The sequence below is a fragment of the Euphorbia lathyris genome, chromosome 3 (genome assembly GCF_963576675.1).
Source record: "Euphorbia lathyris chromosome 3, ddEupLath1.1, whole genome shotgun sequence".
In the NCBI taxonomy this organism is placed as follows: domain Eukaryota; kingdom Viridiplantae; phylum Streptophyta; class Magnoliopsida; order Malpighiales; family Euphorbiaceae; genus Euphorbia; species Euphorbia lathyris.
The window spans coordinates 14,525,578-14,544,406 of NC_088912.1; positions in this window are offsets into that span (position 1 = coordinate 14,525,578).

Here is an 18,829-nt window from a genome sequence, read left to right on the forward strand (position 1 = left end):
ACAAATAGACCTCTATAATAATTAAAAAAAATGAAAACAAAACCTACGTGTCCACCAAAAAGAGCTGATTCTCGTGAATTTCATTAGAGGAAAAAAGGAAACAACAGTAATAGTATAACCTAAAATAACGGTTTCTTATATCTTAATACATCCACTGATTTATAAAATTGAACTGGAGACAAAGAATAAGAAGGAAAAAAGAAATTAACCAAACAAATCAAAGTCTGGGAATAATCCTAAAGCTTCAATTCTTCCCACCGGAAAAAATAAACTTGAAATCGATAAAAGAAAAGCGATGATCAAGAACATGAAGGCCATTAATTTGGATAGGATTTCACATACCGTCAATAAGAAAAATGTAGAGAGATTGTAAGCACCGGAGAATTTTCAAAAAATAAGAAAAGTATCCTTCCCTTCCCGTGAAAGAGAATGGCGATTCCGTAGGGTCGAACAAGGTGCGCTTTTTCGGAAGGAATTGACAAAGAATGAGAGTTTAGGCGGAAAAGATTATGGTATATTATTGGCCTTTTTCTTTTGTTTATTAATTATGTTGGTTTTGTAAGGCATATTGATAAAAAAATGTTTAGGTTTTTGGCAAGTAGTATATTTCTAAAGTTTTTTTTATTTGTTTCCTTTTGATTTTTGTCTGGAAAATTTCCAGATTTTTGAAAATTTTCCAGAAATCTGGAAATTTCCAAAACTTAAAAAAAAAGAAAAAAAAGGTAGAAGAAGAAGGAGGAGGAAGAAGAAGAAGGAGAGAAGAAGAAGAAGAAGGAGGGGGAAGAAGAATAAGGAAGAAGGAGAAGAAGAAGGAAGAAGAATGAGGAGAAGAAGGAGGAGGAGGAGAAGAAGGAAGAAGAAGAAGAACAAGGAGGAGAAGAAGGAGGACAAGGAGGAAGGAGAATAAGAGGAGAGAGAAAAAATAAAAAATAAAAAAAAAAATTCGAATTTCCAACTCTACCCCTGTGCTACGTCAGCAAATTAACACCGTTAAGCCCATTTCCGTTTTTCGGGTAACGGCGCAAACCACAGTCCTTTTTTTGTAATAACAAACCAAAAGGGTTTTTTTAGAACAACATCAAACCACAGGGGTTTTTTTTGGAATTTACCCTTGTAATTATAAGCTTGGAAAAGATATTTCCGAATAACGTTTTAAAATAAAAACGTCGTTTTAGGAAACTCCGTTATACACTATGATCCATTTTTGGTAGTTCGGAGATCCCAAACGATCGAATCAGATTTAATTTAAAGCTTTTGAACGAATCTGGAAAGTTTTGGAGTACTGCTGTAATTCTACATTTTCTGTCACTAACAGCAGATTGGCGACGGATTTTCCGTCGGTAATCTGCTGGAAACCGAAAATCACCATTTTTACCCTCCTTTCCCCACTTTTTGACATTTCTACTTGTATATATATGTATATTATTGTGTGATATGTTTATTATGTACTATATATTTATGGGAAAATTACAAAACTAGGTCAAATGGGAGGCCCATTTACATATTTAACCCATTTACTCAACCTATTACATATCTAGACTCATTTTGTGTGACTTTCCCGTAATACCCCTACCCTTCCCACTTCCCCTCACTCTATCGGTTTCTCTCCCCTATTCTCCTTGGTGCGCGAAAACGGTTTGGCTCCTCCATTAATGATTTGAAGACTTTTGATCTTCCTATTTGCCTTTAAATTGCATGAAATCTGCACCATGTTTCCAAATCACAATGAAGTTCTCTTTTCATCTCTTGATTCTGCAACTTCCTCACCCTAGAAAACGAAGCCATGGTTCTTCATCTTCCTGTTCGTTAATTGGTTTCTTTCTTCTTGTTACCATTCCAGAAATGGTTATTCTACGTTATTTCCGTCGTTCTTCCCAGTTTATCATATTGTTAGGAGCGAAAAATGTAAGTATCTGCTGTTTTTCCTGCTTTTTCCATGAATTCACTTCGCGTAGTCGATGAATTCGCGGAGATCTGCGAAGAGAACGAGCCTGAAACTTGATGATCTACTTCGCGAATCGATGAATTCGCGACGTTCTGCGAAGAGAAAGAGTTTGAAACGTATGGATCTACCTCGCGAATCTATTAGTTCGCGAAGTCTGCGAATAGATCCTTACGTTTCAGACCTCGCAGACTTCGCGAAAGCATCGATATGCGACGTAGATAGTCACATTTCAGACCTCCCAGATTTCGCGAAAAAATCGTTATGCGAAGTAAAATCACCTCTTCCCATGCACATTTACATTCGCATGCTTCGCTAATTTTCATTTCGCGAATCCAAAATCGTCCTTTTTCATAACTAACACGGTTAATTTTTTCTGTAGATGGTTGAATACGTAACATCCCTTTCTGGAAGGCGGCGTACTGGGCTGCAGGGAAGATGATTTTCCTTCCTGTATAGGGATGAACTTCCCCAAGATTGACACATTCACTCCTGAAATGATTCGTTAGGAGAGATTGTGTCAATCTCGGGGTGCACCATGGGACACGTCCATCCTATGGTGCCAATCTTCAAAGTGGACCTAACTTAATCCGGTGCCAATTTTAAAATGGATGAGTAATCTTCGTTTCAAAATTGGTACCGGATTAGTTATTGTGGCAATCTTGTTGTAAATTTTGATAATGTTATGATTTGAATGTTGTTATTGTGGCAATCTTGTTGTAAATTTTGATAATGTTATGATTTGAATGTTAGAATCCGTTGTTGTTTGCCCTTTTTTGTTATATACTACTTCGCGAATTAGCTTCAAAACACATCCAGGCTTCGCATATGCGAACTAAATTCATCAAGCAAACCCAAACATTTACTTCCCAGACTTCGCATAGTATGGAATATGCGAAGTCAGGCGGGATGGGGCGAGCCGCGCGTAAATATTGGGGGTATTTTTGGAAAGTCACACAAAATGAGTCTAGATATGTAATATGTTGAGTAAATAGGTTAAATATGTAAATGGACCTCCCATTTGACCTAGTTTTGTAATTTTTCCTATATTTATTTATTTCATGTTGAAATTTAATTCGTTTGGATTTAATGTTATAAAGTAGTATATATGTATATATATAGTTTTCTTTGGCATTTGAATTATATTAGCTATCATAGGGTACAACTATTTTGGAAATTAAATGTTATTTTTAGTTTTTATAGTCTCCCTTATTTTTACATAGTTGTAATTAGGATAAAAAGGTATTATATGTATTACTACTTTCCTTATCCTACATTTAATCTATATATATATTATTACAATTTTTACTATTCTTACATATATGTATAAATATATATATTCATTCTCCATTTGGATTTCCTATAGGTATATATTCTTAAACATGTTTGGTTGGGTGAAGTTGAATTTAATTTGTTAGTTGTTGTAATTATATTCAAGTAAGGATTAATTGAGTGAAAAAAGGGAAAATAAAATCACAAAAAGAGACTTTAATTTGTTTATTTAAACTTAAGTTTTCTAGACATTCTTAAAGTGTAAATAACGTTTTTCTTGACCTTTTTAAACTATTTCCAAAATATCACATGTTGAAACCTTAATCTGTTCCAACGACGGATTAGGCGAACCTTGTAATTAAAATCGTTTTTATTGTAAATAATAAAGTTTTGAATCGTTTCCTTAAATGATTTGTACAAAATAAATTGACTTGTATGCCTAACCACGTTTTTGGGTTAAAATTCTTTATTCCACGTCTTCAAACGCTCGAGTCGTTCCAACGGTGATTCGAGTAGATGCCATGTAAATTAACGGGGTTTTGAAACGTACCTAAATCGTTCCAACGGCGATTAAGGTACGAACCATGTAAATAAACTCGTTTTCGGGGAGTGAGTTTAGTGTAGAGTTAACATACGAATCAAGGCATAAGACACACTGTAAATAAATCAATTCTTCCTTCTCCCCCTCTCTCTTTTATACTTAGCATCAATGTAAATGGGTGATTCTTTACCAAAGTGGCTTTCAATAATATATGCTCAAAACGGTTTTCAAAACGAGAAAGAAAAGGTTTCAAATGAATTTTAAACTTAAAGAAATATGCGATTAGTCCGTTATCGCCTAACACGCTGAGTAGGAGGCCGGTGGTTCATAACCGAGCGATGTCGGGGTGCCTAGTAGCCTTTCTCCGGAAAGGAGCTAGCCTTCTCGGCTCATACCTAAGTTTCCCGAACCCTCACCGGTCTCCCGCAAGGGATCGGTGTTCATTTTCCCATTCATGGGGGGCGACTCTTCCATACTCCGAGCTCCGGTCCTGCCGAGCAGCTTGATTCCACGATTGGTTGCTTTCGGCGCCAATCACCGCTTACGTCGCCATGAGGTGTCCACCCCCCGGTCCGCCCGGGAGATTAGGCCGCGGCACCTCGTCTAACAAGTGGCGACTCTGCTGGGGACGCGAGAAATTTGATTCCGGAAGGCGTGTATTAAGCCCTTAACGGGGACGGATCGTATTATTTCTTTTCGTATGAATTCATGTGCATTATTGCAAACGTTTTGGGTAATTTCCGCGAAACCTCTAGCGTGAGTCCATTCGTCGCTCGAAAGAGGCTAGTGTAAGTTCCCCCTTATAGTAAGGCGCCAAAGGGTTCCCATCCATTCGTTAGGGGCGAATTTGTGCGGTCCTGTGAGGTCCCGCGATCAGCCGTGTCAGCATATAGTAGCCTTAGAAGTTGCCATAGGATTACCCGTTACCATTTTTGAGGTGATAAATGAATCAGTTCGTGTTTTCAAATTGCCATGATACGTGTCTAATCCTAAAATATGCAAAGAAAAAGAAATGATGCGTTAATATATACTCTTAAACCGATATACAAACTACCCCAAAACATCGAAACGATTCGAACTAAAGACGACTTAGTCATCTCGTATAAATGAACTTGTGCGACCCGCCTGGTCCCTTTCCGTGTCCCGAAGAAGGCACATGTTCAGGAAATGCGTTATGACATAAGCACGTATTAGTATGAATCGGTTTGGTATTAAAGATAGCTATATCTCGATTCAAAAGATTATATTAACAGTAGCCGTTATTCACATTCTTTAAATAGGTTGGGATAAAGCGAGATTATGACAAAACGAAAACAAAGAACGTTTCTATTTCGAATGACCCCGTTGTAACGTAAAGAGTTTCGCAAACGTGGCCCGTCCCTTCTGATAAAAGACGAGCTCTTACGTTATGCCTTGTGTCGTTCTTAAGAGAAATGGACGTGTCCTCAAAAGTGACTAAGAAAATAAAAGAAAAGCAAAGATAGACAAACGACCAAAGTCATTATGTATCTACGATATATATCCATCCCGAGGGTAGTTAAAGAAAATGAACCAATGTCGTTAAATACATGTCTCGAACTGGTATATACGCCGCTTAAAAATCACAAAGCCGAATTAAACCAAACCGCATAATTGTGCCATGTGGACGAGACTGTGGATTTGACTAATGGCTCGATCATTTCGACCATTACCAAAACTACAAGAAATATGGCCCGACCTGCGTGTTTGTTCAGTTCATGCCAAAGTGAAAAGGACGGTAATATCCCTGCTCCGAATAGACATGCGATTCAACAAAACGTTGATTTTCTATAACCACGCTAAGGTGATATATCCCGTAGATTGGAATAAAGAGTTGTTAGCCGAAAGAGTACCGTGCGCTCAAATAACACTCGCCGTCTTTTCACGTAGCCAAAAAGAGCAAACGGGTTCTTAACGCTAGAAACAAACACGTTACGCGATGAGTCCGTTCCTTAAAATAAAAAGTGCTTTCATCACTGAATAAGCATGCGGTTACGTCTCTCGATAGATCCAAAAGATCCCGTCGTAATCCAAAAATCGAGACACGAACTGATACAGATTGAAAGCGATAAATGGAGGTTTTAATCGTAAACCAACAAAGATCTTCTTCTCTAGCTAGACTAGAAGGAGTGAATCCCGATAAACAAAGGTATAAACCTTAATCTCAATGAGAAATGATATTTGATTGATAAAAGTTGCCTTATCCTTACAAAATGAGGGTTTAAATACAACTTCTAAAGATAAACAAAGGACATGGACTACCCCTACTACGGTTACAATACAGTTAATAATAAGAGGGTAAGATAGGTAATGCGCCCAGACAACAGGTACAGAGGTGCAGGTACGGAGCGTCAGAGGTTGTTGGTGAATTCCTTCGACAGGAAGTAAACTTGAGATCCGCCCAGTGTAGTTGTTGGTACGCCTCATGGCGTATGCCTAGATCCGCCTCGCTCGCGTGTCCAGGGGATCCGCCCTCTTAGATACAACCTCTGTGGGAACACCGAGAGGAGATCCACCAAGGCATATGCTATTATTGATCCCAGTTAGGATGTCCGCATCATTCTCTCCTTCTTTAAAAGAATTCGGCACTGGCTTGTCTGTGTTGTTCTCCAAAGGGCCATCTGACTTCCACGGGCTAAGGTCACGAACATTGAACGCCGGTGAGACTTTACCAAGCCAATTTGGCAAAGCTATGTGATAGGCATTGGCATTGACCTTCTTGGTGATCTTATATGGCCCGTACTTTCTCGGTCGAAGCTTGCTGCTTGTGGCGTTGGCGAGTCTCTCTTTTCCCAAGTGTACCATAACCTCGTCTCCCACTTCGAACTATAGGTCCCTGCGGTGCTCATCCGCCTTAGCTTTTAGTTTCTGGTTTCTCTCCTCAAGAGTCTCCTTCACCTCTTGGTGCATCTGGACATAGTCTTTGGCTAGTTGGTTTGCCGTCACGTTTCCTTTGGGAAGATGGGCTATATCAAGGACGTGATTCGGGGTCTTAGTGTATACCACCTCAAAGGGTGACTTCCCAGTTCCCGAGTGTACAGATCCATTATAGGCGAACTCAGCTTGTGCTAAAACCACGTCCCACATCCTGGGCTTATCCTTACATTTGCTGCGCAGTAAGTTTCCCAGAGTCCGATTGACCACTTCTGTCTGTCCGTTTGTCTGAGGGTGGGCGGTGGTACTAAACTTCAGAGAAGTATCAAAAAGAGCCCACAAGGTCCACCAGAAGTGACTCAGGAACTTTGTGTCACGGTCTGAGACAATGCTCTTTGGTACACCATGTAGTCTGACAACCTCTTTGCAGAATAGCTTGGCAGTCGCTGAGGCGTCGTTAGTCTTACGGCATGGTATGAAGTGTGCCATTTTCGAAAACCGGTCAACAACCACGAAGATGGAATCCATGCCTCTCTGAGTTCTGGGTAACCCTAGGACAAAATCCATGGACAGATCCTCCCATATGGTCTCTGGTATAGGCAATGGTAGCTGTAAGCCAGCATTTGTAGCGTGTCCCTTGGCGGTCTGGCAGATATAGCATCGTTCTACCAGGTACGCCACATCTCTTCTCATTTTGGGCCAGAAATAACGGGAACTCACTGCTGCATATGTCTTGTCTCGCCCAAAATGTCCCCCAGGGATCCGCCATGTAGATCTCGGACCACCTTCTCGCGGATAGAAGTGCAAGGTAAACAAAGTTGGTTGCCCCTCATTAGATATTCATCCATCAAGTGATACGCCCCATCCCCAGGTTGGCTCTGGCACTTCTCCCAGATACTTCCAAAGTCAGGATCCGCCAGGTACTCTCCTCTGATGTGTTCGAAACAATCGGTCTCAAGGTTGACTGTTTTTATTAGTGCAACCCTCCGACTCAAGGCGTCCGCCACTATGTTCTGTTTTCCCGCCTTATGGATAAGCTTATAGGGGAACTTATCTATGAAGGCAGACCACCGGGCGTGTATGGCGCTTCGAAGTTGCTTCTGACTTCCCAGGTATTTGAGAGCTTGATGGTCAGTGTAGAGGATGAACTCTTTTCCCACCAAGTAATGTTCCCATACTTTCAATGCCCTCACTACAACATAAAACTCTTGATCATACGTTGCCCACCTTTGCCGTGCCTCACAGAGCTTCTCACTGAAGTATGCAATGGGACTCTTTTCTTGCATCAAGACACCACCAATCCCAATTCCACTGGCATCACACTCAACTTCAAACAGTTTGTCAAAATCGGGATACGCCAGCACTGGCGCTGTACTCAGCTTTTCCTTGATCAAGGCGAAGCTCTCTTCTTGGGCATCCGCCCACTCGAACCCCTTTCCCTTCTTCAAACATTCCGTCAACGGGGCCACTATGGAACTGAAGTTCTTAATGAATCGGCGATAAAACGTTGCTAGCCCATGAAAACTCCTGATATCCCCCACGTTCCTCGGAGTAGGCCATTCTCGGATGGCTCTTACTTTCTCCCCATCAACTTGGATTCCACTCCCGCTGACCACGAATACAAGGAAAACTAAGCTCTCCATGACAAAGTCACACTTCTTGGTGTTGGCATATAGTTGGTGTTTCCTTAACAGGTCAAACAAGGTCTGCAAGTGCTCTTCATGTTCCGCCAAGGTCTGGCTCTGGATCAAAATGTCGTCAAAATACACAACTACGAACTTCCCAATCACTGGGCGAAGCACCTGATTCATCAGTCTCATAAAAGTACTAGGGGCGTTGGTCATCCCAAAGGGCATAACTAACCATTCATACAATCCATCTCTTGTCTTGAAGGTAGTCTTCCACTCATCCCCAGATCGGATTCGTATCTGATGATACCCACTCCTAACATCAATCTTGGAGAAGACTCGAGATCCGCCAAGTTGGTCCAACATGTCATCCAACCTTGGAATCGGGAACTTATACTTGATGGTGATCTTGTTAATAGCCCTACTGTCAAGACACATCCGCCAAGACCCATCCTTCTTCGGTGTAAGTAAAGCTGGAACAGCGCAAGGACTCATACTCTCCCTAACGTATCCCATCTCGATGAGTTCCTCCACTTTTTGTCTCATGACATCATTCTCCTTTGGGCTCATTCGATAATGTGGGAGGCTTGGCAAACTAGCCCCAGGCACCAGATCGATATGATGTTGGATATCTCTCAAAGGTGGTAACCCACTCGGCAGTTCATCGGGGAACAGATCTTGATACTCGCCAAGTAGGCGGGTCACTTCATTCGGCATCTCTCTCTCGCCCCTTCGGGCGGCCTCGTGATTCGCCTTAACCATCACCACATACACCATCTGGCTTTCCTCACATTCGCTGACGAACGATTTGTGTGTAGGACAGACTACCAAGGTAGACTTCTCGTCGGCCTTTGGCTCTCTCACCATTGGTGTAAGGACAAACTTCACCCCATTCTTCACAAATCTGTAAGTGTTCTCTCTTCCGGCGTGGGTGGCGTTGTTATCAAACTGCCATGGTCGGCCCAACAATAGGTGGCATGCGTCCATGTCGACCACATCACAACAGACTTTATCATGATAGTTACCAATCTCAATAGGTACCTTGCATCTCTGGGTCACCCTCAACTCGCCCACGTTCTTGATCCATCCCACCCTATAGGGATCAGGGTGCGCCTCTGCCAACAATCCGAACTTCCGAATGGCGCTGCTACTTACAATGTTCTCTTTGGTCCCACTATCTATTATCACATTACATCACCCACCTTTCACAAGACAGCGGGTCCTGAATAGTCGGTGCCTCTGATCTCCCTCTATTCGGCTGGAGACTAACAAACGCCGTACCACATGAATGGCATATCTCTCTTCACCCGCCTCATCATCATCTTCTCCCAAGGGTTCACAAAATACTTCATCCTCTTCGTCATAGTCATCTTCATACCTCTCCACCACGTTGGCGCTCTTCCTCCTAGGACACTCGTTGGATCTATGGTGTGGCTCATTGCATCGAAAACATTTGAAAGGTGTTGGCCTTGCATACGGATTGTTGCCCTTAGGTGGTATAGGTGCTTCCCTGTATGGTCTAGTATCTCCAACGGATCCTCTTCCCACACTATTGACTTTGGCCCCACTGGCACTCGCCACCTGCTTGCCTTTGTCATAAGACTTCACGTTATCTCTTCCTCCAGGCGTATACTCAGTAGTGGCGGATCTCCTGGATCTCCCGGTCAGTTGGGATTCAGCCTTGAGGGCTAAATTCCTAGCATCTTGTACTCGCACCACCATCTGTGTGCCAATTCGATCCTGGATGTTGTATCTCAACCCTTCTAGATACCTAGAGGTCTTTTGGCTTTCAGTCTCAGACAAGTTGGCTCTCGCCGAAAGCCTCAAGAACTCTGAAGTATACTCATGGACACTTCGGGTCCCTTGAGAACATCCACTGTAGGAGCTGTAAATATACTGCTCATAATCCGGCGGTAAGAACCGCTCCCTCAACATCGCCTTCATCCGTAGCCAAGATCTAATCGGATCTCTGCCCCCTCTTCTTCTTTCTTCCCTCATCTGATCCCACCAAACTGATGCGCCACCCTTCAGGCGATACGCCACCAGTCTAACTTTCCTCTCATCAGGAATACCCGCATACTCAAAGAAACGTTCAACTTCCGATAACCAATCTAAGAACCCCTCTATATCCAATTCGCCTCTAAAAGACGGTAAGTCTATTTTTAGCTTAAAGGCATCATCTCTATCAAAGTTCCCTAGATCTGGTTCTGCCCTAGCAATACCCACACGTCTATCGTCAATCGGGCCACCATTCCTCACATTTCTAAAGGCACCATTATCCCGAATATCCTCAAAATCATCACTATCACTATCAGTGTTATGTACAAGGACAAAGTTGGGTCTTCTTACCTCAGGATCCCTAGGACCCATTCGTGGAAGTGGGACATTTGCCAATGGTAGTCGAGGTGGCGTGGGTTGCCTTTGGGGCCATGGTTCAAGGACTCCTTCCCTCCTCTGGTCGGACTCCCCGGCGGCTGGTCTGACCACTGCACGGATCTCCAATCTGAGGTTTTCCAGGGAAGCGGTTAGCTCCTGGAACCGTTGGTCGTTTTGTTTCTGCCGCTCAAGGCTGGCCTGGATTTGTTCCGCAAGGTGCTCTCTCAGCTTCTCATATCTCCAGTCACTGGTTTCTATGGAATCTTGCGGTTGTCGGGGTTGAACCATTGCCAAAAGAAGTTTCGGGTCAGGAAACGATTGGCTCTGATACCAACTGATACAGATTGAAAGCGATAAATGGAGGTTTTAATCGTAAACCAACAAAGATCTTCTTCTCTAGCTAGACTAGAAGGAGTGAATCCCGATAAACAAATGTATAAACCTTAATCTCAATGAGAAATGATATTTGATTGATAAAAGTTGCCTTATCGTTACAAAATGAGGGTTTAAATACAACCTCTAAAGATAAGCAAAGGACAGGGACTACCCCTGCTAGGGTTACAATACAGTTAATAATAAGAGGGTAAGATAGGTAATGCGCCCAGACAACATGTACAGAGGTGCAAGTACGGAGCGTCAGAGGTTGTTGGTGAATTCCTTCGGCAGGAAGTAAACTTGAGATCCGCCCAGTGTAGTTATTGGTACGCCTCATGGCGTACGCCTAGATCCGCCCCGCTCGCGTGTCCAGGGGATCCGCCCTCTTAGATACAACCTCTCTGGGAACACCGAGAGGAGATCCGCCAAGGCGTATGTTATTATTGATCCCAGTTAGGATGTCCGCATCACGAACCCACGCGAATAAAAGGGAACGAATCATTGTCAATAACGAACGATTGGACTAAAAGAATAACTCGTACCACGTCTAAAAAGCGAGATGCGCTCAAAGGGAGTCAAAACCCGAGCTAATGCGTCTCGCAAAATGACAAAAGACGGGTTATTCCGACAGGACAATCCATTTGGTCGATATCTTAGTCACCAAATGCTGATACGTTAAAACGAACTGTATTGTCTGATGAATGATTTACTTTTCCGCAATAATCGACGGCATCATGCGTCCCCTGGACCGCAATGTGAGCCCCAAACCAAAATCCTAGGAAAGAGACTTGGACCATCGAGTGGGTGGAGGAATAAGGGTGGAAGAGAGATGCTGTGATACGTGTAATTAGACTAACGTTTGTTCTTCTTATCTTATATATCCGTAAATAATAAACGCACACACCACGAATCATGCATATAAAATCATGCATACATACTAATGGATACCGTTCACGTAGACATCATCATTAAGCGGTTGTGGTACCGAGAGAGCAGTCGGCTAGTCAGGCAGTTTGATCAGCTATAGATTGACACTTCTGAATCGGCAATTGTGGCTTCTGATTCGTCTTCATCCGGGTATACTCATTCTTCCGTCAGCATGTCTGCGACCGACGAAAAGGTGGCCGGATTGGAAAACTCTGTGAACAACATTAATGAGCAGTTAGCCGCGATAGTGGCCCAGATAGCTAAGTTGGCCATGAAAGATGACAAAAGTGGCAGTAAGCACGCTGAGAATGAGGTGAACGATGGTCCTCGCTTTGGGAATGAGGATGACTATCAGGATTGTATCCGAAAGCAGCTGGAGAAAGAGAAAGCTAAGGAGGAGGAGTGGAAGCAACACATCACTCAGGAGGTGCAGGATCTACGTGGGGGAAGTTCCGGGAGTCAGGACTTTTATAACTTGAAGAATTGTTTATCGGCAACGGCTTTGCCTTTGAAATTCCGGCTCCCTGACATGAAAAAGTTCGATGGAACTGGAGATCCCACTGCCCACATGAATCAGTATGTTGCTGTAATAAAGCACACGATCCTGACTGAGGACCAAGTCCTGGGGCTGTTTAACACTTATCTGGAGGGGGCTGCCCTCACATGGTTTCATGCATTGCCAATGGTGACGAAGAGGGATTGGAAAGAGTTAGCGAAGTCATTCATCGCTCAGTATAGCTTCAATACCATGCTTGAGGTCACTTTGAAGGAGCTAGAGAGCACTAAGCAGCAGACTGGGGAATCCTTTTCCGATTTTTTAAGGAGATGGAGGGCCAAGGCCGCGGTCATGAAACAGAAGCCGCTTGAGCAGGACCAGATCCGAATGGTAGTAGGCAACACATTGCCATATATTAAGAATGAGCTGCGGTATATGCCCTCTACCGATTTCAATCAGATGTATAGCTGCGCCGTGACAGTTGAGGGGGATGGAGAACCGAAAAAGGCGTATACCAAGTGGACGAAGTCGGGATATAGTGCCGGAGGGCCAAATGCGAGTGCAGAATCTGCAGCAGTGAAAGTGCTTGATCTTAATGCTATCGAAAAGAGGCAGTTCGCCAAATTTGATCAGACCTACGCAAAAGTCTTCGAACGATTGCAGAAAAAGGGGTTGCTGAAAGCTCTTACTCCTTATAACAAAGCTCCACCTTCTCCACAGATACAAGCTAGGGGATACTGCGAATTCCACAGCAGTTATGGGCATACTATTGAGAACTGTGAGAGGTTGAAGCACGAGATCCAAGATTTGATTGAGGAGAAGAAGATAGCTGATCCTTCGTCAGCAAACCCTTCCACTAGGCGTAATCCATTGCCTAATCATAGGGTGAGCATGATCGGAGTCGGAATGGAAGAATTCAGAAGAGGAAAGTAGTGGAATGCTTTGTGTGTGGTAAACCTGGCCATAAGGCATTTCAGTGCTACCAAAGGAAGAACCAACAGAACACCAATCATAATCCAAACAACAGAGCTGCTCAGCAATCCAATCTGGTGGAAAATGAAGAAATTATTGCTGATGTTGTGGTTGAAGCTAATCTGGTGGAAAACAAAACGGACTGGGTTCTAGATACTAGAGCTACAAGGCACTTATGATCAAACAAGGACCTGTTTAATCACTTTGAGGACGCTACCGATGGGGAATGCGTCTACATGAGAAACACCACTACTGCCGGTGTTGTCGGTAAAGGAACAATTTTAATTAAGTTAACTTCTGGAAAAAGCTTGTCTTTAAATAATGTGTTGTATGTGTCTGCTCTTCGTAGAAATCTTATTTCTGGTAGCTTGCTAAATAAGGCTGGTTTAAAAATTATTTTTGAGGCTGATAAGGTTATTCTCACTAGGAATGGGACTTTTGTGGGAAAAGGGTACCTAGCTGATGGCCTCTATATTTTGAACACTGTCCATGTGAATTCTATTGGAATTAATGCAACTACATCTGCTTCTATTTACTTGAGTGAATCCATTAATTTGTGGCATGGTAGATTAGGACATGTAAATTTTGCTTCCATTAAAAAATTGGGAAATATGCATTTTATAAATGTCACTAATTCTGAAATTAATTCCAATGCTCTATATGTGTGGAAGCAAAATTTGCAAAGAAACCTTTCTTACCTGTTGAGAGTAGAAGTACAGAACTGCTTGGTTTAATTCACTCTGATTTGGCTGATTTTAAAAACTCTGTTAGCAAAGGTGGCAAAAGATATTACATTACTTTTGTTGATGACTTCTCTAGATATACCAAAGTATATTTATTAAAATCAAAAGATGAGGCTGAGCATATGTTTATTAAATTTAAATCAGAGGTAGAGAATCAATTAGGCAAGAAAATAAAAAGGCTTAGGTCCGATAGGGGAGGAGAGTATGAAACTTTTTTCCTTAAGTCCTTTTGTGAGAATAATGGCATTGTACATGAGACTAGTGCGTCGTATACACCTCAACAAAACGGTATAGCTGAAAGGAAAAATAGAACTCTCAAAGAGATGATGAATGCCATGTTAATTAGTTCTGGGTTATCTGATAACATGTGGGGGGAAGCTGTCTTATCTGCATGTTATATTCTGAATACGGTTTCCCATAAAAAGTTAGATAAAACACCTTATGAACTGTGGAAGGGTTTTGCACCCAATTTGAATTTTTTGAGAGTTTGGGGTTGTCTTGATAAAGTTGCATTTCCATCCTTTAGAAAGCCAAACATAGGACCCAAGACCTTTGATTGTGTTTTCATTGGTTATGCCTCAAATAGTGCCGCTTATAAGTTCATGAATCTAAACGACTATAGCATATGTGAATCTAGAGATGTAGTGTTTTTTGAAAACACCTTTCCCCTAAAAAAAGACAAATAGTGTGATGCAACTAGTGTTATACTTCATTACCTATTCCTACTCCAATTGTATCTGCTTCATCTCTACCTCCGGATGAGAATGAAAATGATGTTGCTTTTGAACCTAGGAGAAGCAAAAGAAGAAGAATAAAAAATAGCTTTGGACCAGATTTCATTTCAGCCTTTCTATTAGAAAATCCAGATAACATTACTGATGAGATTATGTCTGCCTATCTAATAGAAGAAGACCCAAAAACATATAAAGAAGCAGTCACTTCTATAGATGCTGATTTTTGGAAAGAAGCTATTAATAGTGAAATAGATTCCATTATGGCCAACCATACATGGGAATTAGTTGATCTGCCAAAAGGCTCTAGACCTATAAGGTGTAAATGGATATTTAAACGAAAATTGAGGCCTGACGGATCCATTGAAAAATTTAAAGCTAGATTAGTTGTAGTGGGTTATAGTCAAAAGAAAGGAATTGACTATTTTGATACTTACTCTCCTGTTACTAAAATCTCTACTATTAGAGTTCTGATTGCCATTGCAGCAATTCATAACTTGGTGATACATCAAATGGATGTAAAGACGGCTTTTCTAAATGGGGATTTAGAAGAGGAGATCTATGTACAACAACCAAAAGGACACGTCATACCCGGACACGAGGACAAAGTGTGCAAATTGAAAAAATCACTCTATGGGTTGAAACAAGCACCCAAGCAATGGTATGAAAAATTTAACAGTGTTTTAAATGGGTATGTGGTTAATGGATCGAATACATGTGTCTATTCTAAGTCTTGTGATTCGAATTATGTGATTATATGCCTATATGTGGATGACATGCTTATCTTAGGGACAAGCCTAGATGTGGTTAATGACACAAAATCCTTTCTCTTTTCTCACTTTGACATGAAAGACATGGGAGAAGCGGATGTAATTCTTGGCATCAAAATTACTAAGATAGAAAATGGGTTCTCATTAGGACAGTCACATTATGTTGAAAAGCTGTTGAAAAATTTTAACAGTTTTGATGTAGTTCCAGCTAGAACTCCTTATGATCCTAGTGTAAATTTAACAAGTAATAAGAGAGGAAATAGTGTCTCCCAAGAGGAATACGCTAAGATCATAGGTAGTATAATGTTCCTAATGAACCATACTAGACCTGACATAGCCTATGCTGTTAGTAGATTGAGTAGATATACTCACTGTCCAAGTAATGAACACTGGACTGCACTTTATCGCTTATTGAAATACTTAAGAGGTACCATGAATTATTGTTTGCACTTTACTAAATTTCCTGCTGTTTTAGAAGGATATACTGATGCAAATTGGGTATCTAACAATGATAAGGTGAGTTCCACCAGTGGCTATGTTTTTGTTCTAGGTGGTGGTGCAGTGTCTTGGAAATCATCCAATCAAACATGTATTGCTCGATCAACCATGGAATCTAAATTTATAGCTCTTGAACTGGCTAGTCAAGAAGCAGAATGGTTGAGAGCTCTAGTAGCAGACATTCCATTGTGGGGGAATTCTTCTGCACCCATTTCAATGCATTGTGATTCACAGGCAGCTATCGGTACAACAAAGAATAGTGTTTACAATGGAAAGAGAAGACCTATTCGCATTAGACATGGAATTTTGAAACGACTCTTAAAGAATGGAGTAATTGCCTTAGACTATGTGAGGTCGGAAAAGAATCTAGCAGATCCTTTTACCAAAGGGTTACCTAGAAGAGTTGTACTTGAGCCGCCAAGGGGATTGGGACTAAAGCCTGTTGAGTAAAGGAAATATGGTGGACACCATTCGTGGTCAAACGAAACCATATTTTCCTTGTTAAATAATAGTGCGTGTGTAATCCATAGCCCGATTAAGTGGTGGTTCATGATAATGGACCTGATGGATGTGTTTTGAAGGTTGAGTTATGAGAAACTCTTAATGATCTCATTTTGAGATCACCTACTTGAGTGTGGAGGTGGGCCGCCTTCTATGAAAGACTCAGGCAGTCTTTCTAGAGCACTCATGAGACCCAAGGTGTACGCATGGCATTCAAAAGCGTTGTAATGTATTATCGCGGAACAGCAAAAGTTTTTAAGGTTATTTACGTGTTGTGGGGGTCTCAGATGAAGTTTTAGAAGTTCAAGAGTAATTCACTTCTAAAACGTCACCCTGTTGCCTCATCTCACTACGTATCAATTCAATCGAAAGACATTGATACTTAAGTTCTTCATAACCTTATCATATTCTTTTTATTTGCCCAGAAAATTATCTTCTTTGTGCTATTTTAAAATTGTTTTCATAAAGCCATTTGTGGGGGATTGTTAGAAAATGGCTTTGTTGTGTTGAATAAAAATGGCTTTGAAAGTGTGGAGTATATTTGTCTTTAACCACTTTGCTTCCAAGAGCACTTTTACAATCCCACATGGGAAACTTATAACCCTTTGAGTGAGTATATATAGAATTGGGCTTTAGAAGCCTTTAAATTGTGTTAAGTGGTTTTTAGCAAATATACCACACGCGCGCGCTCGCTCGTTCGTTCGCGCGACATCCACCCATCCCGACTGGACTGGGCCAGAATTTTATTTTATTTTTTATCCGTTTCAACTTCTTTGAATTTTTCTTCAGCATTTTAATTAGTAAAAAACGGAACCTTATTTATCTCCTGGTCTCACTCCACGTTCTAACGTGTATATGAACGTTCTAACGTTCATATTTCTGTGGCCTATAAATACAATAAGTTTCCAGCTTTTCTATACACAGTTTTTTCATTTAATCTCTTCAATCAAACTTTCTGGGCATTTAAAGATACACTCTTCCTGTTCCATCATCTTCGACTTTGAGTGCACAAGTTCGAAGGTTTCTGTCTTAACCTTGGGGAGCGACCGGAATTACAGATTGCACCTCGGTCTGCCGAAATCGCTTTCAAGGCAGTGGCCTCCGCCACGGCACAGTTCGATTTCCGTTCTCAATTTCAATTCCATTTTTCTGTAACCCTTTGTTTGTTTCTTACAGTCGCCACCCGAGAGGATGCCTTAGGCCTCCATTCCTCCTTTGCCGGCTGTCGAATCCGAGAGGTATGGGTGGTGATCCACGTCACTTTGGGTGAGATGGTTGTGACAATGGAGACGCGATTCTCCTCTTCCGCATCTCCATTGTCACAACCATCTCAGCCAAAGTGACGCGAATCACCACCCATACTTCTCGGATTCGACAGCCGACAAAGGAGGAATGGAGGCAGACGACATCCTCTTAGGTGGTGACTAGAAGATTGGGCTATGATGTTCTTCTTTTTAGTTTAGGGTTCTGTGCTGGAAGAGATGGAAGAGGAGGAAAGAGGTGACTAATTTGTGTTAGGGTTAAGGTTTTGGTATATGATGAAGATATAGTAATAGTTAATGGTAAGGTTGGTGTGTATCACATGATCAAAACAAATCAATGGTCTAAGTGGCACAACATGTTGCTTCATTGGATTGTACTCCTTGGTATATCCAAAACAAAGCTTGCTCATTGTTTTTCCATGATTTTCTTAGACTCTCTTTTTGAATTTGTGTCAATCTTTCCTCATTTACATCTTAAACTTCAGTATATCATTTTTCAACTATTTCTCATTCTTCTTGAGATCTAAGAAGAGCCTTCATTTGGATAATGCATGGACACAAGAGAGAGGAATAGAGGTGTTCATTTTGATTCGAACAAAGCTCTAATACCAATTTGTTGGAGAGTAAAGAAGAATATAAAATAAATGAAGGAAATAGTGGAGGAAACTTTTCTTTTATTATGTTTCTTTTTAATTCTTGCTTCTTAAGTTTTAAATTACACAAGATAACTATTTGTACCACAAGAAAATGTAACTATTACAAACCTAATAAATAAAACTTAATAACTCTTAATTACTAATTAAGAATGTAACTTAACTCTCATAACTTCTCATAACCAAAGTAACTCACCTTGATTAATTAGGAATGTCACTTAACTCTCATAACTTGGCATAGAAAAAAAAA